The sequence below is a fragment of the Lathamus discolor genome, chromosome 15 (genome assembly GCF_037157495.1).
Source record: "Lathamus discolor isolate bLatDis1 chromosome 15, bLatDis1.hap1, whole genome shotgun sequence".
NCBI classification, from domain to species: Eukaryota; Metazoa; Chordata; class Aves; order Psittaciformes; family Psittacidae; genus Lathamus; species Lathamus discolor.
This window is the reverse complement of record NC_088898.1, coordinates 1,574,825-1,595,859: the sequence shown is the minus strand read 5'-3', so window position 1 is coordinate 1,595,859 and position 21,035 is coordinate 1,574,825. Positions and strand designations below refer to the sequence as shown.

At 51.4% G+C, this 21,035-nt stretch overlaps 1 protein-coding gene and 1 long non-coding RNA gene across 2 annotated transcripts in view; one reads left to right on the top strand and one right to left on the bottom strand.

The window, feature by feature from the left end:
• Positions 1-17,727, bottom strand: part of NACC2 (NACC family member 2) — a 57,204-nt gene extending 39,477 nt beyond the window's left edge. Inside the window, exon 1 of the mRNA XM_065695988.1 lies at positions 17,560-17,727. The gene's annotated coding sequence lies outside the window, so the exon portion shown is untranslated. The remainder of the gene's footprint in view (positions 1-17,559) is intronic.
• On the top strand, positions 17,346-19,892 carry LOC136022536 (uncharacterized). Its single transcript, XR_010616200.1, has 2 exons — positions 17,346-17,436; positions 19,720-19,892. It is a non-coding gene; the product is annotated as an uncharacterized LOC136022536 (long non-coding RNA).
• The last annotated feature ends 1,143 nt before the right edge of the window (positions 19,893-21,035 follow it).

Here is a 21,035-nt window from a genome sequence, read left to right as displayed (position 1 = left end):
ATCCCCCCTTCCAAAGGCAGTTTTGGAGGTAGCTAAGCAGGAAGGAGAGGCTGCACTGGTCATCTCCTGGGCTCCTCCGCTGGCACCCAGCGTGACCAGGAGGAAACTCAGCTCCAAGCACAGGTTTCTCAGTCTCAGCTCGGAGGCAGGCAGCTTCCTATGGGACCACCCCGATGAAGGTGGTCACCCTGCTCAGCTCACACACGGAATGGCTCCCAGGGGAGGGTGGGATGCAGAAGAGCCGCAATCCCCCCCATCAGGGCTGCGCCGGACGTGAAACCCAGCCCCACCACTGCCCGGGCAGCCCATGAGCGGGCTGTAGAACAACGCTCAGGACATCCCAGAGCTGACCAGCGCTCACCATCTCCCTTGTTATAGAAGAGCACGGGATGAAACGGACATATCTGTATTAGAGCCTGAGATGCTGCAAGCTCCGTTCCATCCGCGCACCAGCCCCTTGGCATTTTTTCCCAGAAGGAAAAACAGAAGATGCTTTCCATAAGCAGACGATTTCAGCAGCTAATTTTACCATCACTTATGGTCGACTTTATGACTAAGATTTCATGCTGACTATATTAATCCTGTCAAATTTCAGAGTGAGAGAGAAATGATACTGTATATTTTATGGCTGCAATAACTTCTAAGCCATTAGACATGCATGCTGACATGAAAGTAATCAAATTGATTTTTTCCCTATTACAATGAAGAACTTTGTATGAGCAAATAGTCTTTCTGGCACAGGAAGGAGACCCCAAGCAGCCTGAGCTCACCGAGGAAAATGAGGAAATCACCATGAGCCATTGTTCAGAAATGCAGGTACTCAGCTTACTCACATGCTATTGACACCAAAGCTGAAGGGAACATGTTAGACATCAAGCAACTGACAAAAGCCAGTGTGAGGAATACCTGGAGGTTCTTAACAGCTACAGTACAGGTGCCAGATGAAGGGCTTAAGCCCTGTGTGCCTGTGTGCGGATGCCGAGGCCGCAGTAAATGAGAACACCCATGTGCCAGGAGGTCAGCTGAGAAAACCAGCTTTGTTTTGAGCCCAGTCTCTGCTTTGTGTCTCTGCAGAAAGCACAGAGAAAGAGCATTTAAAATGGTTGTTTAGATGTAAATAGGCTTTTAATGATAAATTCCAAGCGTTTTGTTGGGTTCTTTTAAGCCTAACTCATATCTACCCTGGAATCCAAGAAACACTTCTTTGACATACAGCAGTAGCTAAAATTTCATTTAAAAACCTTTAAACTGACCTTTAAAAACCTTTAATGTCATTCTTTGTAGAGTCCTAAAGAAAATCAGGTCAAAGCGAGCCCCATGATGGGCAGAGAGTCACAGGGCAGAGATAACAGACCCGGTGTCCCCTGCCATGTGTGGGACCCCGGTGCCAGGGCACCCACAGCGCGGCTGCTGCCTGCACAGGCAGGGGCAAAGCCAGCCAGGGGCAGGGGCTCTGCAAGCCAGGCCTGGCTCGGCAGGGGTGAACGTGTCTGCACACCTCCAAGGTGCCAAAACCCGTGAGAACCTGTCCTCTTGCTCTGATGCGCGAGCGCTTGTTGGGTGTGAGGACAAGCTCAGCGGGGATCAACAGCCTGAAAGACAGCACAACCAGGAGCGGCTAAGTGCAGATAACACATACAGTGTAACAGCCGTACATGCATCCGACAGGCACAGTCACGTCTTCCACAGCCAATAGAAGTGAAGATTCTCCTTTCATTTTAAACATGGATCTCATCCCTTTTTGTACAATCTTGGTATCAATCATTAAATAACATCGGATCATTCAAAGCAAGCAATTTCCACGTAAATAATTTGCCTGTGTATGTGCTAAACCTGTCTAATAGCTCCCGTGAAGATGGGTGAGGGGAGGTGTATGGATAACTTCTTTGGGCTAGCAAAAGGACTGCAGATTTAACATGCATTTAGTTGTACATCAAAACGCTGTCATGGCTCTCTATGAATAAGACTTATTGAATAAGGCTCATTTTGGGGTTTGTTTTGTTTGTGGTCTTGGGGTTTTCTTAAGAAACAAGAAGAATTTGGGAATGCCAAACCATAAACCCACAATTACACAGATCACCTAACCCAAGGCTTGCTACATGCCAGTTTTAGGGAACTCATTTGTCCCGCTACACAAGCTGTTTGTAAAGGCATCGGTGTGGCTGCCACAATCCAAACATGCAGAAGGTACACAGAGGTTATTGAACAGCATAAAACCCCAAGTGAACACAGATAACAGCATCAGGGGGTTGGAACTGCCTGAGCTTTAGGATCCCTTGCAACCCAAACCAGTCTGCGGTTCTATGACAGAATGAACTAACTTTTTGGGTCAGTTTTACACTTTATTTCAATTTAGCTTCCATGCTAATTTCAGCTTTAGCACCTTTCACAAACTGAAGTTCACAAAAGCACCCGGACCCACACTGGCATCTCTAAAAGCCTCTTGCTGTGCACCCACGTAGCTGCACGCTGTTCCCAACCCCTTACCCGCAGTCCCCAACCAAAACCATCCTGCGACTTTGCCACCATCAGGAGAGGAGAGCTCTGTCCCGGCGGTGCTGAGCAAACATCCCCTTGCTGCCTTTGCCACTTCTCCGTGTTTACCGTTCACATAGTTCTTACAGGAATCCCCTCCCACCCGGTGCACGGGAACGGCAGAGCACGATCCCGGAGTTACAGCCCGGCAATGCATGTGCTTCATTGCCCACATTCCTTTGCAGTGACCGCAGCACTCAGCACCATTCCCTGCTCCCTGCCTGCTGCGGGCATGGAGGGAAGGGGCAGACTCGGGGGTGACAGCCCCAGCCGCGGTGGGAGGCAGGGCCAGCTCTGAGCTGCCCGTTGCTATAGCTCTGTTACGAGCATGGCCTCCTGTGATTCAGAAAGCTGAGTTGGTTTGGGGACTTTGGGGTTGGGTTTTTTTTTTTGGGGGGAGGGGGGAAATTCTTTGGTTCTTGGCTTTTTAAACAGCACAAAAACAAACCCCATCCCGACCAAACCCAAGCCAGAGCTCACCGCAGCAAACTGAGCCCACCAAACGGGTCCCCGCCACTGTCCCTCTGGTTTAGATGAATCCCTTCTGGAGCAACCTTTATAAGGATCCCAACGTTCCTGGTCCACATACCAGGTCGGGAGCTGGTGAGACACAGCTCCCAGAGGACGGTGACTAGTCAGCACGTGAGACATGAGCCCATAATCACCTTCACCTGAACCCTGGCACCTTCAGCTACCCTGTAGGAAACAGAGAATCCTTTTAGCCAAACCACTACCGAACTGTGCTTTCAACTTCTTACCAAAGCCCCCAAATCCATAGTTTTGCAAACTAGGAGAGGTCTCCCGGGAGAGGCAGCAAACAGTATCCATGAGTTTCTCTTGACCTTACGGAGATTGCCATGACAACACCGCTTCCATCCTCCAAACACGGCTATATTCATTTGCACTGGTGTGATTGAGAACAATTAGAGCGAGATTCCCCGAGCCGGGAAGTCAGAACCGTGCGGCGGTTCACAGCAGCACAGCCCAAGGTTTGAGGGGAGCAGCCTCCAATTTCAACGGCAAACAGAAACCCAGCGCTCTTCACAGCGCGTGACCCGCTTCATTAGAAAGGATGCCAGTTAGCAAAGCCTTTAAATAAAACATTAAGCGCGAGGTAATTTGAAGCCTTGTGGATTTTGTTTTACTCAATTATTTTCTAATGCTTCAACTTCAAGAATAAATATGCAGAAACAACAAAAAAAAAATAAAAATACCCAGGGTTTCATTTAATTCTTGCAGAAGAAATGAAGACGTTCACGGGAAAGCAAAATAACCTCAACCAAGCCACGGTTTTAATTAAAACTTTTATGTCCTACAAGATTCTCCAAGGTTGGAATATCTGCTTCCACAGCCGGCAGCTAGCATCGCGCCTGCGGGAGGGTGAGCCCGTAACTCACACTGGAATAACCCGCGCCCCGCGCTGCTGCAACTCCTTTCCAAGATACACACTCACAACTCAAGCCACGTTTGAATGTTCTTTTTATCTCTGCCCATCACTTACATAACCAGTTGCAATTTCCACTCTGTTTGTTGGGAAGAGTTTCCCTCCAGCAGGAGATCACAGTGGCCACTGCTTTGCTTTTATTCATGCGTGACGGGAAGAATGTGGTTGTAGTGAGGCAAGTAGGAACATAAAACCTGGCAAAGAGCAGCAGAGGATAAAAGCCACTGTTGATATGCACAGGCTAATATGAGGTTAATGGGGAAAGGGAGGGGGAATGAAGCAGCTGATGATTAGCTCTGCAAATGTTCTTCTAAGACATACTATAAAACCCAAATGAATTCCATGCCTTTGTGCCACAGCCCTGCACGGAGGCTGGGCTCACCTAAGAAAGGAGAACTGGAGAGTCTTTTACCTACAGAAAGCACAAGTGACGAGTCTGGGAAATGTCACTGTATTTTAGCAGACTCTGAGGGCTTCCTCCAACCTGGACAAGCTTTGTTGAGTGTTTGGCCTCGTCACTGGACAGTGTCCCAAAGGGAAATACGTGACTCACGTGAAGGGAGGACCTCGATGCTCAACCAGCAGCTCCTTAGAGGGCTGAGCAGCACACCGTGCCCAGGGCACGCCATGCGAAGCACAGGTCAGAGCCAGCTCCTGTAATCTCTGTAACTATCACATCACAACCACACCCCAGCCCTGCACCTGGGGCCACGTTTGGGGTATTAAACTTCAGCCCCATGCCACCAGAACAGGGTATTTTGTGTTGGTAGAGGTGTAAGTGGTGGTATCCAGCTGAACACCATCGCACAGATAACAGCCAACCCCGCTCCCACCAAGGGCTTCAAGATCGAAACCCAGTGATGAATCCATTCCCCTGCAGCAGAGAATAAACAAGGATTAGTATTCACCCGTTCATAACAGGGAAACCCTGCAGCTAGAGGTGGAGCCTGTCAATGCCTGAACATCCAGCCTAAGTTGCTTGATGAATGCTAACTACAACTTCCAGCGTATTGATCTAATTTGGGTTGATTTTAAACGATTGAGTTATCTAACCAGACACACACACAAAACTCAAGAAATCTCCGCTGCCAGTGAAGACTCCCTCTGCCATTTTACGATGCTATAATTCAATCTGTACCTCGGAACAATCCTGACTTCTCTGAATCACATTTGTATTGAGAAATGGCCAAGGAAAAATAAAACCAGGACAAATGCTACACTTTTTCTACATGATCTGCAGTGCCTGAAAAACGGGGTCTACATTGAATGAGCCTTCCCAACCCTGACTGCCATCCAGAGCAGCAAATATTTTACTCATTTAAGCCAGTTACAATATTTATTAGGGTCTGGTTTTGTCAATCATATAATCATAGAATAGTTAGGGTTGGAAAGGACCTCAAGATCATCCAGTTCCAACCCCCCTGCCATGGGCAGGGACACCTCACACTAAACCATCCCACCCAAGGCTTCCTCCAACCTGGCCTTGAACACTGCCAGGGATGGAGCACTCACAACCTCCCTGGGCAACCCATTCCAGTGCCTCAGCACCCTCACAGGAAAGAATTTCCTCCTTAGATCCAATCTAAACTTCCCCTGTTTAAGTTTGAACCCGTTACCCCTTGTCCTGTCACCACAGTCCCTGATGAAGAGTCCCTCCCCAGCATCCCTATAGGCCCCCTTCAGGTACTGGAAGGCTGCTCTGAGGTCTCCACGCAGCCTTCTCTTCTCCAGGCTGAACAGCCCCAACTTCCTCAGCCTGTCTTCATACGGGAGGTGCTCCAGTCCCCTGATCATCCCCGTGGCCTCCTCTGGACTTTTTCCAGCAGTTCCACGTCCTTTTTATGTTGAGGACACCAGAACTGCACACAATGCTCCAGGTGAGGTCTCACAAGAGCAGAGCAGAGGGGCAGGATCACCTCCTTCGACCTGCTGGTCACGCTCCTTTTGATGCGGCCCAGGATACAGTTGGCTTTCTGGGCTGCGAGCACCCAGAAATATCAATCTATATATCAATCTATAATAAGCGCAGAACAGCCAATACCTATAGAATGATTCTCTCAATTTCAGCTGTGTCTGGTTTCTGTATTAGAAACAGGCAGCTGTGAACTGATTCCACCAGCTTGTAACGAAAAAAAAACCATGGAGAAGGGATGAAGTCAGTGGTAAAACCCACAGTGACTTCACAGGACCAGGATCTCCTCCAGGAACGCTGCTCAGAGAAACACAAAGAAGATGCTGAGGTTGGACCACCCCAGGGCAGGACCACCCATCCCACCATGGGCGTCTGTGGTCCAGCTTCCCATCACCTAGTCAGTGCCCCTCCTTTGGGATGCTCTTACTGGTACCAGTGATACTGAGCCTTAACAGTGCTGTAACTGTTGGACATGTCGGAAGTGCGACACAGTGAGATGCATTTCAGTGGGTACCTACAAGCTGCTGCCCATGGTGAGGGTGATGCTGCGCACCCTGGAAAGAGGAGACGCAGCACCGAGTGATTTCAGAGACCAACGAACAGCTGAGAATGAACCGAACCTCTACTGACTGTAGCACAGCTCTGAAACAATGATCTGAAAAGCCTCCCTGCCTGCTCCTGAACCCACGAGGTACGATACTCCCCCCTCCTTCCCCAGCCCTCATTTTAAAATTCAGCCTTTATCAGCCTGAGTTGAGAAAATCCAGTAGAAAGGCACAAATGGATTGTGCGAGTAAGCAGAAAAACTGTTACATCTTCTGAATGTAATTTTGCCAAAAGCCTCTGCACAATTTTTTTTGTCACGCTTTGCATTATGAAGGAAATTTCTTTTTAGAAGAACAGGAGAATGATTTGCATAATATTCTTTGCAAGTTAATATCAGCCTCTGATAATGATCTCTGCATAATGCAAAAACGTTTGAGAAGACTGTTACAACACTAAGTAATCATATTTTAAATTATGTTTCCCTTTATAGAAAGGTGTTGCAAAAACACACAGACATGAAATCTGTCTGTTGAAGTCCCAAGAACCACCTGACCATCTTCCCACTATTCTACTGTTACAGATTGCAACACTGCCTTTCAAAATCTTACAAAACAAATTACGCTGCAACAGTCTGGCTTCACAGAAGGCAGAGCTTTTTCCTGCGCCGATGCTCCGGCACATTACATTTCACAAGAGCTTCTGATGTACTGCACAAGTTAAGCAAGGGCCTAGAAATTAAGATGCAATACAATCAAGAGGTGCCACCGCAATTAAGGCGGATTCTCCCATCTGTACTCACACCAAGCCAAGCAGCAGCGGCAGGACCAGGGCATACCCCAGTTACCACCAGGTACTGGGGACACTGCTCTATCTGGGTACCTCTTTTACCCGGGTGGCTGCAGAGCCACGTGCAGGGCACAGGGAATTAGGACCGGGCCACCACTGCCACATCCCCACTGCACTGAAAGCATCCCCTCCGGCACTAGCAACGTTCCTGACATCCCTCCGAGGGCTTAGGTGCTGTCTGATGCAGTCACAAGATCCCTGCTCCCACCACTGCTCAGGCTTAATTAGGTCAGGAACTAAACCTAAGAAGACGAGGACCAGGAGGAAGCCATCTACACAAGCACGCCGAGCAGCATCCTATTAGATGTGGGCACCGACTATTTCCCTCAACCCATCTCAAACAGGGGATGTGGGTGGGAAGCTAATGCACTTAGATATTAAATGCTTAATATGTCACTAAGACTTAACAACCACAACTGAATGGTTTAAACCTGAGCTAAGCTTCCCTGAACTAAAATAAAACTGCAGAAGGAATTCGGAGAGGTTCTTGGGGGAGGCCCTTGAAGAAGGCTATAAAATACAGGAGTCACACACTGCAATGAAGCGAAGCCAGACACCACTTCCAGACCGATCTATTTCTCATGGTACAAATGATGTAAGTCTCAGATTTGGAGGAAAGCATGAGGCAGGATCCATGGCGTAGGCTGTGCTCCCGAGAGCATTGCCGTGCCCCAGAAAGCCAGCGTCCCCAGCCTCTACCCATAGCATCTGCAGGACCACAGAGGAAAGTACATATAGTCCAGCTAGTGCTGCCCACGTCTCTATCATATACAACAGGGCATCATTCAGCCTGGAGGGTGGGTGGTTTTTTTCCCACCTACAAAACGAAGTCTAAAATTCAAATACCAGATCTGTGCAGTCAAGGCACGGAGAAAACAGCCTCTTGGGTGCCAGAGCGAGCTCAGCAAGGCTGCCCTGTCTGCTCAGCTGCTGCACGGGGTATGGAGATCATCATGGAGACCTGTGGTCATTCCAAAGCCATACAAGATTCGGTGACTTCCAGGGTCTGCCCAACCACATCCAGCAACAGGCAGGAGAAGAACCACTGGGCTCAGTGCTCAGACCACAGAGCAGCTAGAAAGAGTTCGGGTTCGCCCGGATCCCGTGCTCCTCCTCAGGCTGGTGATGGCACATTATGGGCTTTGCCCCAAACCAGTTCATGAACCTGCAAGGAAATGGGACTCGAGATCTTAGCAATGCCATGCAAGGATATAAAAGCTGCTTTGTGCCGCACTGCAATCTGGAAGCAGAAGCGTTGCCACCATCAGCGGATCTGAACATCAGCCAGAGCCAAGTTATCCCAGCTGGCAACGTGGGTTCTCCAGCCCTCCCTGCCCTTGGGCAGGACCCTGACACCGCAGCACCAAAGCACTACAGGTACCTTGGGCTCAATCTGCATTTTCACAGTCGCACAATGAAAAACACCATGAAAAAATACCCAACAAAAGCCAAGCCACCCAATCTGCGAGACCAGCTATCAGATTGCTCGAAATGGCCTGAAATTAAATTCCCACGGATTTTATTGGACTGCTCACATATTGATTCTGGTGAACTGAGCATCTTGCTGGGGCTGCAACACAGAGATTCCCCCCTGCTGGAAATCCTACCTGTGTGCTGAAACACACTGGGACTGTCTGGGGTGGTTGTTCTGCTCCCTCTTCCTTGGCCTACAACTGCCAGTACACATCCATATAATAAGCCAGGAATTTCAAATGGGAATTTCTTTGTTCCCTGCCTGCACGTCTGCCACTGTGCTGAGACATGGAAGAGCATGTGAATGCCCACACAGGAAAAGGAGTGGGCAACAGTGATGCCGCAGCTCCCATCCCATCCGATCCCATCCCACCCCCGGGTGGTGTTCATCACCTGCCTGCATCTCTGAGGGCTTCCAGACCAGACCTGCAGATAACCCTTGGGAACCTCCCAGCTCTCCTGCCCTCGGGAATGCCCTCCACATGCAGGATTCCCATAGGACTATAGGATGGGAGGGCAGAGACACAAGTTCAATATGGCAGGATCTTCTGCAGGTTTCCTGCTCTGGGGAAGTGGTTTTCCTTCCCATTCCCTAAGGTACTTTAACCTGACTGGCATAAATGCCATTGGTTTCACCCATGGTCACAAAACAGCAGCCTGGGATAGCCCTATGCCAGCAATACACCCCCAGTCGTCCAGCCAGGAGAGCTGGGACATGGATGTGTCATGCTCCAGTGAAATCTCATGCAATTCCTGTCAAGTCAGATGATTCTGGATCCTCATCCCAAATTCTCTCAGGTTGTAAGTTCACAAAATGCCTGAACACTTGACACAAAATAGCACCGCTATAAACGACTTTTTTGCCCACGTAAAAAGGGAATAAACCCATTAAACCCCAGCCTCTGCTGCGAGTGAGCAGTGACTCCAGAGCTCCGAGGAAGAGCCTCCATCACTCCGGTCATCCAGGCTCCAAGTCCCTGCGATGAGGTGCCAGAGGCATGCTCTGTGCTTCACAGCCAAAAACCCAGCCCCAATCACTGCCATCGCTACCCCAAGCCCTGCAGATGCGTCAGCTCCAGCGGGCCTCTGGGCCAACACACCAGATTCCAGTCTCCCCATCATGCAACGGCACAGCAGCTCGGAGGAGAGCGGAGCAGCTGGAAGACGACAGCTCTGCAGCTTCCACATTCCTATTTAGCCTTTCTTCATTATAAATTTCCCACTTGCAGCACAAACGCAAGCAGGGCTGGCTCCCCACTCCTCCCTCATCGGGATGTGCTCATCCGTCAACTAACAGCTCATCCCCTCAGGAGGTGCATCACTGCCTTGTTAGCAGCACACCCACCCTGTTAACAAGCCAGTGCCCCATCCCAGTTCTGGGTCCTTCTCTAAGGGACCTGCCCTTCCCAGTTTCTCCAGCATCCCACAGATGTGAAGCTCATGGACAGCACAGGGTAAAGCTCTGGAGGTGTCCAGAGACCAAGCAGCCCAGCATGGATGGACTGGAGGCTTGGTGGGGCTGGAGCAGCCAATGGAGCCATGCCCCAGCAGAGCCATGGCACGGATCCTGCGAGCTGTCTGATGAGTCAAGAAGTCCCGTTGTTGGATTCACTACCCAGCCTGCGAATTAGTCAATCCTCCTCTTTCACCCAGGGGCAGGAGGTGGGGGGGGGGGGGGGGGGGCTGGCCCCCATCCAAATATTGTGTAAGCTGCAAAAAACCCTATTTAAAAAGAATTACAAACCCCAACCCAAACAGTTGATCTGTAGAAACACTACTTGGGAGGAACAGGGGAAAGCTGAGGGTGAATGATTATCTGCTGCCGTCCCATTCCCTTCCTCCGAGAGCCTTCAAACGCCTTCCCCCCGCCCCGCTACGGCCCTGCTCACGTTACACTGCGATAAACCGAAGCGGATCGCGGTGCTCGTGTCCTGCCCAAGGTCACGGTGACAGCGAAGTGCCCAGGAGGATCCCAGCCTGGGGGATCCCAGCTCGCCGCCCCACACCACCACCACGGCATTCCCAGGCTGCGGAGCAGCGGTGCAGGGGCAAGACCTGCCCCGGTGGGGAACTGGGGCAGTGATGGAGAGAGGAGGCCGTTCTCCGCCGGCTCCATTCCCGTGGACACCCACACAGCAGGCTAACGCCACCTCCACAACTTCCATGTTTTTAAAAGGCTTTTCTCCCTCCTTTGCTTCCCCCCAGGTTTTAAAATCCAATTATAGCACGACTCTCTCAGCAGGGGTCAGTGTAGAATAAGAATCGCCCGAGTTAATGGCCATAAGACCAAGACAGATTAATGCCTAAATGGTTTCAAAAGTTGTATGATGCCGATTTCATTAACATTTTAATTGTAATGTATCTTTTTAATCTGCTCTCACACTAATGGTTTTATATGCGTCAAAAAAAAAAAAAAAAAAAGAGAGAAAAGAGAAAAACTGCTGACAACAAAAATATCAACATGCCAAAATTACCCGACGGAACCGAGCGCTGTAATGGGAACGGAATGGAATGCAGAAAACCGTGTTAATGATGCATTAAGACCAGGAATTGTACTCAGACAAGAGTCAAAAATTCAGCGCTGCACTTGCATGCCCTGTCTTTGCCGTCCCCACGACCCCAGATCCGTGCCTTTCAGTGGGGCTGTGCTGAGGCAATACCCCAGGCAGCATTCCCAAAGCACGCAGAGATTTATCCAAAGAAAAGCATGCTTTAAACCTGGCAATTCATCTAATTTAATCAGGGTGGTATCCCGGAGCAGCAGCCGCACAGGAGGCTGCTGCTGTGGACCATGACCCTCTCCTGAAGGGCCCTGATGCTGCTGCTCTCCCCGCTCTGGAGGCTCCTGGCCATAGCAGGACTCACATGAAGATGCAGTTACAAGCACCATGCAAAGCTCTGGTTTACTTAATTAGGAGACAATTAAACCTAAGCAGCAATGTTCCATTCAGCACGGGCATGTATTGATGCTGGTAGCATGTATAAATGGAGGGAGGCAGAAAAGAGAAGATAATCGCAGGGCAGACAGATGAAGTTTGAAGCGACTTCTCCTTGTAGAAAGGAATGGCTGAGTGCTACAGATGCTTTCACCTGCCTGCGAGGCTGGGCAGCAGCTCCAGAGACCATGCAAAACCTGCGGAGTTTTACTTCATAGCCCATCAGAACTTGTGAGAAGGGAGGAGATCTAGTCAGAGGGACACAAACCCTCCATACAACCACCAGCAAATCATAAAATCACACGAGAGCGTGGTTCCAACCACAACAGAAAACCGAACAGCACATTATGCTCCTCAGCTTCAGTCCTGCCAAGGTGGCTGCAGCCAGTGCGGCATCCAGGCAGGTTTCCAGCGAAGGGGCACCCATGAACGGGGGTCACCCCCGTCTATGAGAGTTTCATTCCAGCAGGATCTCAGCCATGAGCTTGGCACCCAGGCAAAGAGCCTCTCCCCAGGAGGGTCCATGGTGCAGCCAGGCACATCCTGTCCTGCGGGAGATCTCCCACCCAGCGCTGGCCAGGCCCATCCGCCTCTTCCCTTGCCAATCGAGCCATTTTAACCACCTTCAGCCGTGCAAAACCTCACTCCCTGCGTCTTTTGGGCACCTGGCCATTGCCTTCTGCATTGCACACCTTGAACTGCCAACCCTTTATTTATACACCTGCATGTTACACCTCTATCTAGCACAATCCATTCAGAGCTTAGCACCCTGGAAAGCACCGAGTACCGAAACATTATCACTCCCTTGCCGTGTCATCATTTAACAGCACCTTCCACAGCATCTCTGCAAGGAATTATCCTATTTCCAAACCTAACCCTTGTTTGCCTAATGCTTCATATAATCAGAGCGTAAATGTTTGTCCTATGACAGAGAGAACTGGCATGTAAAACATGTACCCCCACACAATATATATATATAACCGAGGCTGCCATATGCTTCCCCAGTGGATATCACGATCAGAACGCGCGCGTGGAGCCGAGCCAGCGCTGGCACCCGAACACAGGACCCTTTCCACACAACTGCTCTGCCACCGAGCCCACGAGCCTGAGTAAGCACAAGCTGGGTCATATTTAACTTGCAACTCTTCACACGCTCTGTTCTTCACCGAAATCCAGCCTCCAGACACCCAGGGATGAAAAACATCTGGCTCCTGTCCCCAAATCGACTGATCCAGAAGAGCCCCGATGGCTACAAACGGGATGCTGCGAAGAGAAGAGGATTCTTCTCCTCCTGGCTTTGGGAATGATTAACAGATCCCGATATTGGCTTTATTGCCGCAGGGATGACACCGGGAGGTGAAGGGTTTAATCCCATCCCAGTGACTATATATGGTCACTGTGATGGAGTCACCTCCCTCCCCTCACGCTCTGCTGCCCTTCGCTCCTGGCACTGGCCTCTGCAGCAAAGCAGCAGTGCCTGGGCACGGCGCCGGCGCGCCGCGGGTCAGCAGACTCCCCACGTTACCATCAGCGCTCCCCCTTTCCCAGCTCTTAATCTGACAAACCTTCTAGTGGGAGAAAACCAGAGAGAGAAGGCGCAGATACTCGGGGAAAAAAAAAACCCAACCGACAAACCCGTTTTAAGAGTACTTTACAGGGAATTGCTGCACGGGGAAAAGAAAACCTGTCAAGTGACTTCTGTTCAAATGTACTTAATCACTTAGAAGTTAAAAAGAAAATAGAAAAAAAAAATCAATCTTTTTTGTGAAAAATACATCAATTTATTCAGCCCACACAGACTGGGTTGTTATTGGAGGGTAGTTTCTGGCTGCTGAAGCAGCAGCAGTGATTTCTGCCCCCCCCCCCCCCCATCCACCCACCCAGGGGGAAAAAAAATGCACTGAAATATTTGTCTTCATAGGAAATGCAACGCAAAAATGTACTTGACATGCAGATTTGGGGTTTTTTTAAGAAGTCTGACGTGAGGACCTCTAAAAAGACTGAAGCCAAACTGCGATGTCTGCAACGGCCCCGGGAACACACAGAGCACAGAACATGTGCCAAGGGCTATTTATCATCGTTTTATCCCATTGAGGCATCAGCTTCTGGGGGGTGCTGGTCACCGTAACAAGCAACTGCCCCCATCTCCACCAGCCCCAAGGCCTCCTCCATCAAGGAGCTATGGGGAAGAGCTGGTGTCACGCAAGGGCCGCAAACACCAGCAGCCCCCCGTCCATCACCCATCTGTCCATCCATAGGGCAGCCTCTGCCCCAGCTGAATCCGGGGATGAGGAAGATGTGGTACCTTCAGCAGGCTGAACCCCCCTCCCCACCACGGAAAAGAAGGAGGAAGCTCCACGCGCTCCTTCCATCTCTCCAGGCTCTACGTGGCAGGCTCCGTCCCAGCAGTCCGATTGTTATTACCTCCGTCCCCATTGAGGAGTAACCACAGGACAAACCCGAGCGCAATCCTGCACAGCCCAGGGATTGCCTCTCCCTCCTGATGGCATTTCAGCAAGTTCTCCCTCCCCAGCGGCGGGTTTGGATACAAAGAGCGCAAGGTTTAACAATTTTCCTCAATTTCTGTTCTGCCTCCAAACATTTGCTTAAAACCAAGTTGAACTCGGGAAAAAATAAACCGCTAATGAATCACAGCTCCTCGCAAATGAGCAATTGCAGTTGACACAATGAATTATGCCTGAAGCAAGCTGGGAAACATATTTTGCAAATGATCTCATCCACCGGCAAACCTGGCATGACACTTGATTTGCTAAAAAAGACACAAAGCCTGTCAAAATCCCTGTCACTTCGCAAATAAAGTCAGGTAGAGCAAACGCACAGCCTCGCCCTCCCCGGAGCACGCTTCACCTACTTCTCAACTGCTCTCCAGCCTGGGTGTCAATAAAATGATGGAGACCCCCCCCCCCCCCAAATGACACCTCCCGTAGGTGGGCCCACCCCAGCTGGGTGCTGGTGGCTCTTGGATCTGCTTCCACTGCCCCAGGCAAAGCATAGGAGGGCCGGGAAGCTGCCCTTCAGAGGGTGAAGGCAGGCTCAGGCTCCATTTGAAGGCTAATCGCAGCAAGACACAATGCTCTCTCTGGCCATTAGGTAAGGCAGGGAACTTGAATTCACTTTCATTTCCTCCAGCTGAATGCCTCTGTTTTCTTTCTTTCACTGCATTCAAGCGAACCCAAAGAAATATAGGGAAAGTAGTAAAATAAAGAAGCGCAATTAAAGTGCAGCCCCCCCTGCTCCTCAACATCCCTGCAGCTCTCCAGGAGTGGGTCCTTTTGGCCTGGCACATCCCAGCCCATCTCCCACCTTAGAAAGCTGGCTGGCTCAGCAAACCTGGGAATACTCAAACCCATGACTGAAGCTTCCTTCTAACCCCATTTCGGGCCTGGGTATTTTTAAACACAGGCATTGCACAGAGCAAAGCAAGAGCGGATCCCATCATCCCTCTGCAGGTGGTTCCGCTATGGTTATCCCTAATCCAAGCTCTGCGCCACCACGCATCCCAGAGCCGCCAACCAACTTCAGTACTGGGATTGTCCATCAAGGCCTCTTAGATACACCACGTCCCTGCAGAGCTCCTCAGCCCAGCACCGGCCCTCCATGAGGCCTGGCAGGGAAACTGGACAGCCTTAGAATCAGAGAACGGTTTGCGTTGGAAGGGACCTTAAAGCTCGTCCAGCCCCAACCCCTGCCACGGGCAGGGACCCCTTCCACTGGAGCAGCTTGCTCCAAGCCCCTGTGTCCAACCTGGCCTTGAGCACTGCCAGGGATGGGGCAGCCACAGCTTCTCTGGGCACCCTGTGCCAGTGTCTCCATCCCGACGTGAGCTGTGTCCCCACTCGGGCAGGTCCATGCCAGCCTGGAGGTTTCTCCAAAGCAAACCCAGAGCTCACCAAGTCAAACGGGCTCTGCCAGGAGATTTCTTGGCACTTCTTCCTCAAGGGCCGACCAGCAATGCCGCACAGCAGCCGCGCACCTCCTGACATCTCAGCTTTGGATTTGAACCTCAACCTAGGCCAGGAAGGACTTACCAAGACCTTATGGGCAGGCTCCTTCAAGTTCAAGGAGAGGGCTTACAAGCAGTAACGATGCTCTATGGACCGCAGACTAGCACACAGCCACCCCACAGAGACACTGACCTGTCACTAGCACCCACAGAGAGCAACCAGCACCCGTTCCCCTGCCCCAGGGCCAGCTCTTGGCCAGCATGCTCTGGTCCAAAGGGTGAAACCCCAGGGAGGGGGTCTGAGCCTGGAACCAAAGGCATTAAAACATTGCCTTTTCCCAGCTGCCTGCATCATGCAGCGAGCCTTGGAAGTTTTCTCTGACAAATTTTAAGTTGTAGAAATCCATCCCCACCCTTTCGGGTTCAATACCACCATTTCCCCCCATGAAGTCTTAATTCTAAGGCCTGTATAGAAGGAAAACCCCCAAACCCGCAGCAGCGATGGCTACAGAAGGACATTTATTCCCAGGAGGAGGAAGACAAGATCCCTAATAATTTTATATTTGCTGCTTCTTTCATATCAAACTATTATTGCCTCCATTACCCCCACCTTGAGGTCACAGACTCACTGTCCTAGGCTGGGTAAACAACATCAGTTCAGCTAATAAGGAAAGGCTCAGCTTTGTTCCCTTGACTCGAAGGGGTTTATTTAAGAGCAGGCTATGAACAAGGTGATTCGGGTCTTAGAGTGGGGCCAGGTCACCCCCAGTGGGCACTGGGGACCCAAAGGGCTTTGCAGAGCCGCTGCCAGCATCGCCCAGGCCGCACCACCGGGAGGGCAGCAATCATTCCGGTCTGCTTCCCGATTCCAACTGCTCCCACTGTTTAATATTTCAGGCGGAGAAGGTAAACCAGCACGCCGGCCCCGCAGTTACACCGGGCGCGAGGCAAGCATTTGGCAGGCACGAAGCACATCAAGATGCCCACAGATGCCTCCTGCAAGGAAGGGGGGCGGTGGGTGGGAAAGGGACTATTCAAATTACTGACCCAGCGGGTAATGGAGACTTGGCTGGGCCTGATCCTGCACTCGGGCACGGGGGAGCCCGGAGGAGCGCAGCACGCAGGGAGCTGCCGGCGCTTCATTTCGCTACAGCAGGGAAGATGTTTGGAGAAGTCCTTGAGCACAGCAAAGGCACTTTAACTACAGCAGGCTGCAGGCTGCGGCAGCGGGGGAACGCGCCCACCCAGCAACACCCAGCCACGGACCCCGCTTCGTCCCCGACACGCACATGAACGCCCTGGGGTGGGTTCCGTGCCGGGATGGGGGCACAGCCGCTGTCTCAAGCAAGCACCGGGCACCCCAATAACCCCTGGGGTCATTCCTGAACTCCGAATTTAAGCGTTCCGCTGGGGTTTAGGTTTGGCTTTTTTGACTACCTCCCCTTCCTCCCCTGTGAGAGAAAGTCCGAGCCTGCGCCTGCATGGGGCCAGCAGAAAATACGGCATGCGCCGGGCACCGCGGCCGCCTCGGGAAGGTACCGCTAATAACAACCGCCCCATTTCCCGGTTTCCCACATCCGTGCAAGACTTGGGAAGAGCAGGAACTAACCCACCCCCACCCCCGAACCCCGCTTCCCACGGGCGGGGGGGCCCCGGCACCCCTGGGTGCCCCCCTCCGTCCTCCCAGCCCCCCCCTCCCTCCTCGCACCCCGTGCGCTGAGCCCAGCCCTCCCTCCGGTAACCGCGCCGTGACAATGAAGGGCAGCGGGGGATGAGCTCGGTGCGCGTCCGCAGCGCGGGTGCCGGGGGGTGCCCGGGGAGGGGGGGGGGGGGGGGTCCCACCGCGCTGCCTCCCGGCGCCGAACCCCGCTCCCCGCCCGCCGGGCCCGGCCGCGGCGCTCACCTGCGGGGCGCCGGCCCCATGGAGGCTGCCCGGGGCCTGCAGCAGGAAGTGATTCCGGCCGCTCCGCGCGGACCGAGCCTGACCTCGCCCGGCAGCGCCGGCAGCCGCCGAGAAACGGCCCCGACGGGACCGGGCCGGGCCGCCCGCTGCGGGCGGGGGGCGGCGGTTCGGGGACGGGGACGGGGGGGGGGGGTGGGACGGGACCGGCCCCCCCCGGGCTGCCCCGCACGGGAGGAGGGGCCGCGGGGCGGGACCCGGCGCGGACACCCCCAGCCCCCACCGGGCACCGCGGGGAGGGCGCGGCCGGGCGCGGGCGGGTCACGGGGCGGGGCGGCTGCGCGCCGGGTGCGCCCCTGCGGAGCGCGGGACCTGGGGCGAGGTCGGCTCGGTCTGGGTCGGATTCGTCTCGTTGCTTTTATCTTGTTTTGTTTGATCTTTTTCATCTTTTATCTCATTTTATTTCTCTTATTTTATTTTAATATTTTTTATTTTAGCTTGGTTTATTATTAATTGTTTAATTTAGTTTGGTTTATTATTCTTTTATTTTGGTTTATTATTATATTATCTTTTTATTTTTTAATTTACCTTGATTTATTCTATTCTATTTATTTATTTATTTTTATTTTATTTATCTTTCTTATTATTATTTTATTTTTTATTGGACTTTCCTGCATTATTTTATTTTGCTTTCTTTCATTTTATCTTGCTCTGTTTTACTTCATTCCACGTTATCTTTTGCTTTGTTTTGCTTTATTTATTTCGTGTTATTATCTCACTTTCTTTTATCTTCTTGGGCAAATTCCCATTCCTGTAGCCTAAAACAAAACCTCATTTTGCTTTGTTGCTTCTCTGATATTCAAATCAGCAGCAGATCTGCGTGATGCGAGCGCGCAGCGCTCACCCCACATCTCCCAAACACGTTTCAAAGGGATCACAGAAACCCTCTTTAAAGCGCGAGCCTCTTTCTGTCTGTTCCGCGCTGAGAGCGTGGCAGAGCTTCTTTGCATCTGGAAGTTTCTCTCTCAACATTCATCGTTTTGAGGATGCCCTAAAATCTGCACCAAAATATCCCCATTTTTTTAAATCAGCCTAGAGCTGCTCAAGGCTGAGGAATTCCATTAGCACTCGACACGTGGCAAAGCAGTGTCAGGTCGGGACAGCCACATTTGCTTTGCTGCGCAAGAGAAAATTGGGGTTTTTTTTAGGAATGATGCATGAGAAATCTATCCCAAAGTGCATTCCGAGGCAGCGCAATCCTGCTGCCCTTAAAATGGGACATTCCCTGCTCCTCACCACCCGTTTCCATGAAGCATCCCAACATGATGCTACAAACACTGCATGACACCCATTGGCTGTTTCACAGAGGAGGGAACTGGGTACTGATGGCCCATTTGGCCACTTTCTGGACATAGCAGAGCCTCTGAGTTTCATTCCAGTCCAAATACATGAAATACCTCCTGGAGTATATATATCCCAGTGGGAACGGCCAGCCCCAGCCCCACGTCCCTCCTTGAGGGACCACAGCCGACATCAGAGCATCCCTGTGCTCCAGAGGACACAGGACACGATGTACTGGCCATGTTTTCCCACCCGGTGCAGGGATGGGCGTCAGCGGTGTGGATTCTGGAATCCCCAGGCCACGTCCATGGGGAGCTGTGACATCCTGCGTAGGTGGAGAGCTCCTGTTCTTCCCCAGGTGCTCAGGCAGGATGGAAAATCCAAGTGCCGTGACTTGCCCAGGGCCTCCGCCAGCTCTGAGAGAGCAGAAAGGCTGTTAATGCTGCAGCCAGGAGAGCATCTTCCTTCCCTTCAGCCATGGGCATCTTAAAAACGTTCTGTGATGGAGAAAGAAACATTTCTAAAGTACCATTTCATGTCTCAGGATGGCCCCAGGGCTCGAAAAAACATGTTTATTTACTACTGTGCTGATTGTAATGCAAAAGATTGGTTCAGTGACTAGAGGAACCAGAACGGGCGACAGTTCCCATAATGTCTGCAAAGTGTGCTCGGGCTGACGGAAATGTTTTCTTTCTTTCTCTCTCTTTTTTAATCTAGCATTTCAAATTGAAGGATGGCTGCAGGGCTGAGAAATCACTTGATGAAACACCCAGCATTTACATCCTTGCAGGAGAAAAGCTAACTTCTGTTTTTTCATCTTAGTGAAGCAGAAGAAACAACCCCGCAGCAGCTCACGGCCATTTAACCCTTCCTGGCTGCAGCTCTTCAGTAAAACTTCTGCTGTCCATGGCAGAGCTTTAGGGATTTTGTGCCTTTTCCAAACTCCGGGCTCTAAGGATGCTGAAGGTGGTTAAAATACACTTTGGATCTTGGTTTCCAGTTGTATTCGTGAGTGGCAGTGGGAGGCAGCCGGCCTGGTTCTGGCATCAGAGCTCTCAGGCAGCCCACAGCAAAGCACCACAGCATCAAACCCTGATGTATCAGGTGCCACAGGTCACAAATCAAAGCCCCGGGTTGGATAGGGCTTGGAGCAACTCGCTCTAGTGGAAGGTGTCCCTGCCCCTGGCAGGGGTTGGAACTGGATGAGTTCCCTTCCAACCCAAACCATTCCATGATTCTATGAGGCCAGTGAGCAGAGGACACACTTATTTTGTGCAGAGACATGCCTTTCCAGCAAGCTCCGTAACGAGCAAGACCTGCAAGATGTTTCAAGCCTTCCTCCCTGCAGGGACGATGCCATGGGGACAGCCATCAGTGTGGCTCATGTGTGCCACAGGGCAGGCTGGGCTGTGCCTCATACACCCAGTGGAGCAGCTCTGGGCTGGAAAAGGATGATGGAAGAAATGGAAAAATGAAGAAGTCTGCCTGAGAAACGGGTTCCTCTGAAGCAAACCTTCCGAGGCCTTCACAAGGCGGATCAGTTGTCATATGGGGATGGAGTTTTGTAACTGGGACAGAAGCTTTCTTTGCAGGTAGAAGCAGTGTTATCACCCTAATCCAACACACACAAACAGTGTGTGCACTGCACTGTGAACTACAAGGCAGTTTGGTGTGCAGAGAGGATTACGTGCTGCTAGAAACCTTTACTTTGCCACTACACTTAGCTTACACTTCAGTGTCCTTGGAACTCATGGAAGAGAGGGGAGGAAACAGCAGCCATGTGAAGTTCATTGGGATTAACATACCGTCATGAACAGGAGCAAATGACAAACCAAAATGCATCAGAAACCCTCGTTTCTGTACTTATTTATGGCGGAGGGATTTGCCTTTTCCTCTCCCCATCACAGCAGCCAAGCGATGAGTTTTGCTTGTGCTCCAGCGGCAAGAGTAGAGACAAGCGTTAATGTCCTCGTACAAACCTAAAACACCATAAGGGAGGAAAGAGCTGGCTCCTCAGGGGGTTGTTGTAGTCAGCGTAGTAGAGCTCAGTGGTGTGGGAGGATACCCAGCTTCTGGCCATACAGAACAGTAACTGTCTAAGTAATGGTTTACTTGGGTGGCCTGGTTTAGTGTGAGGT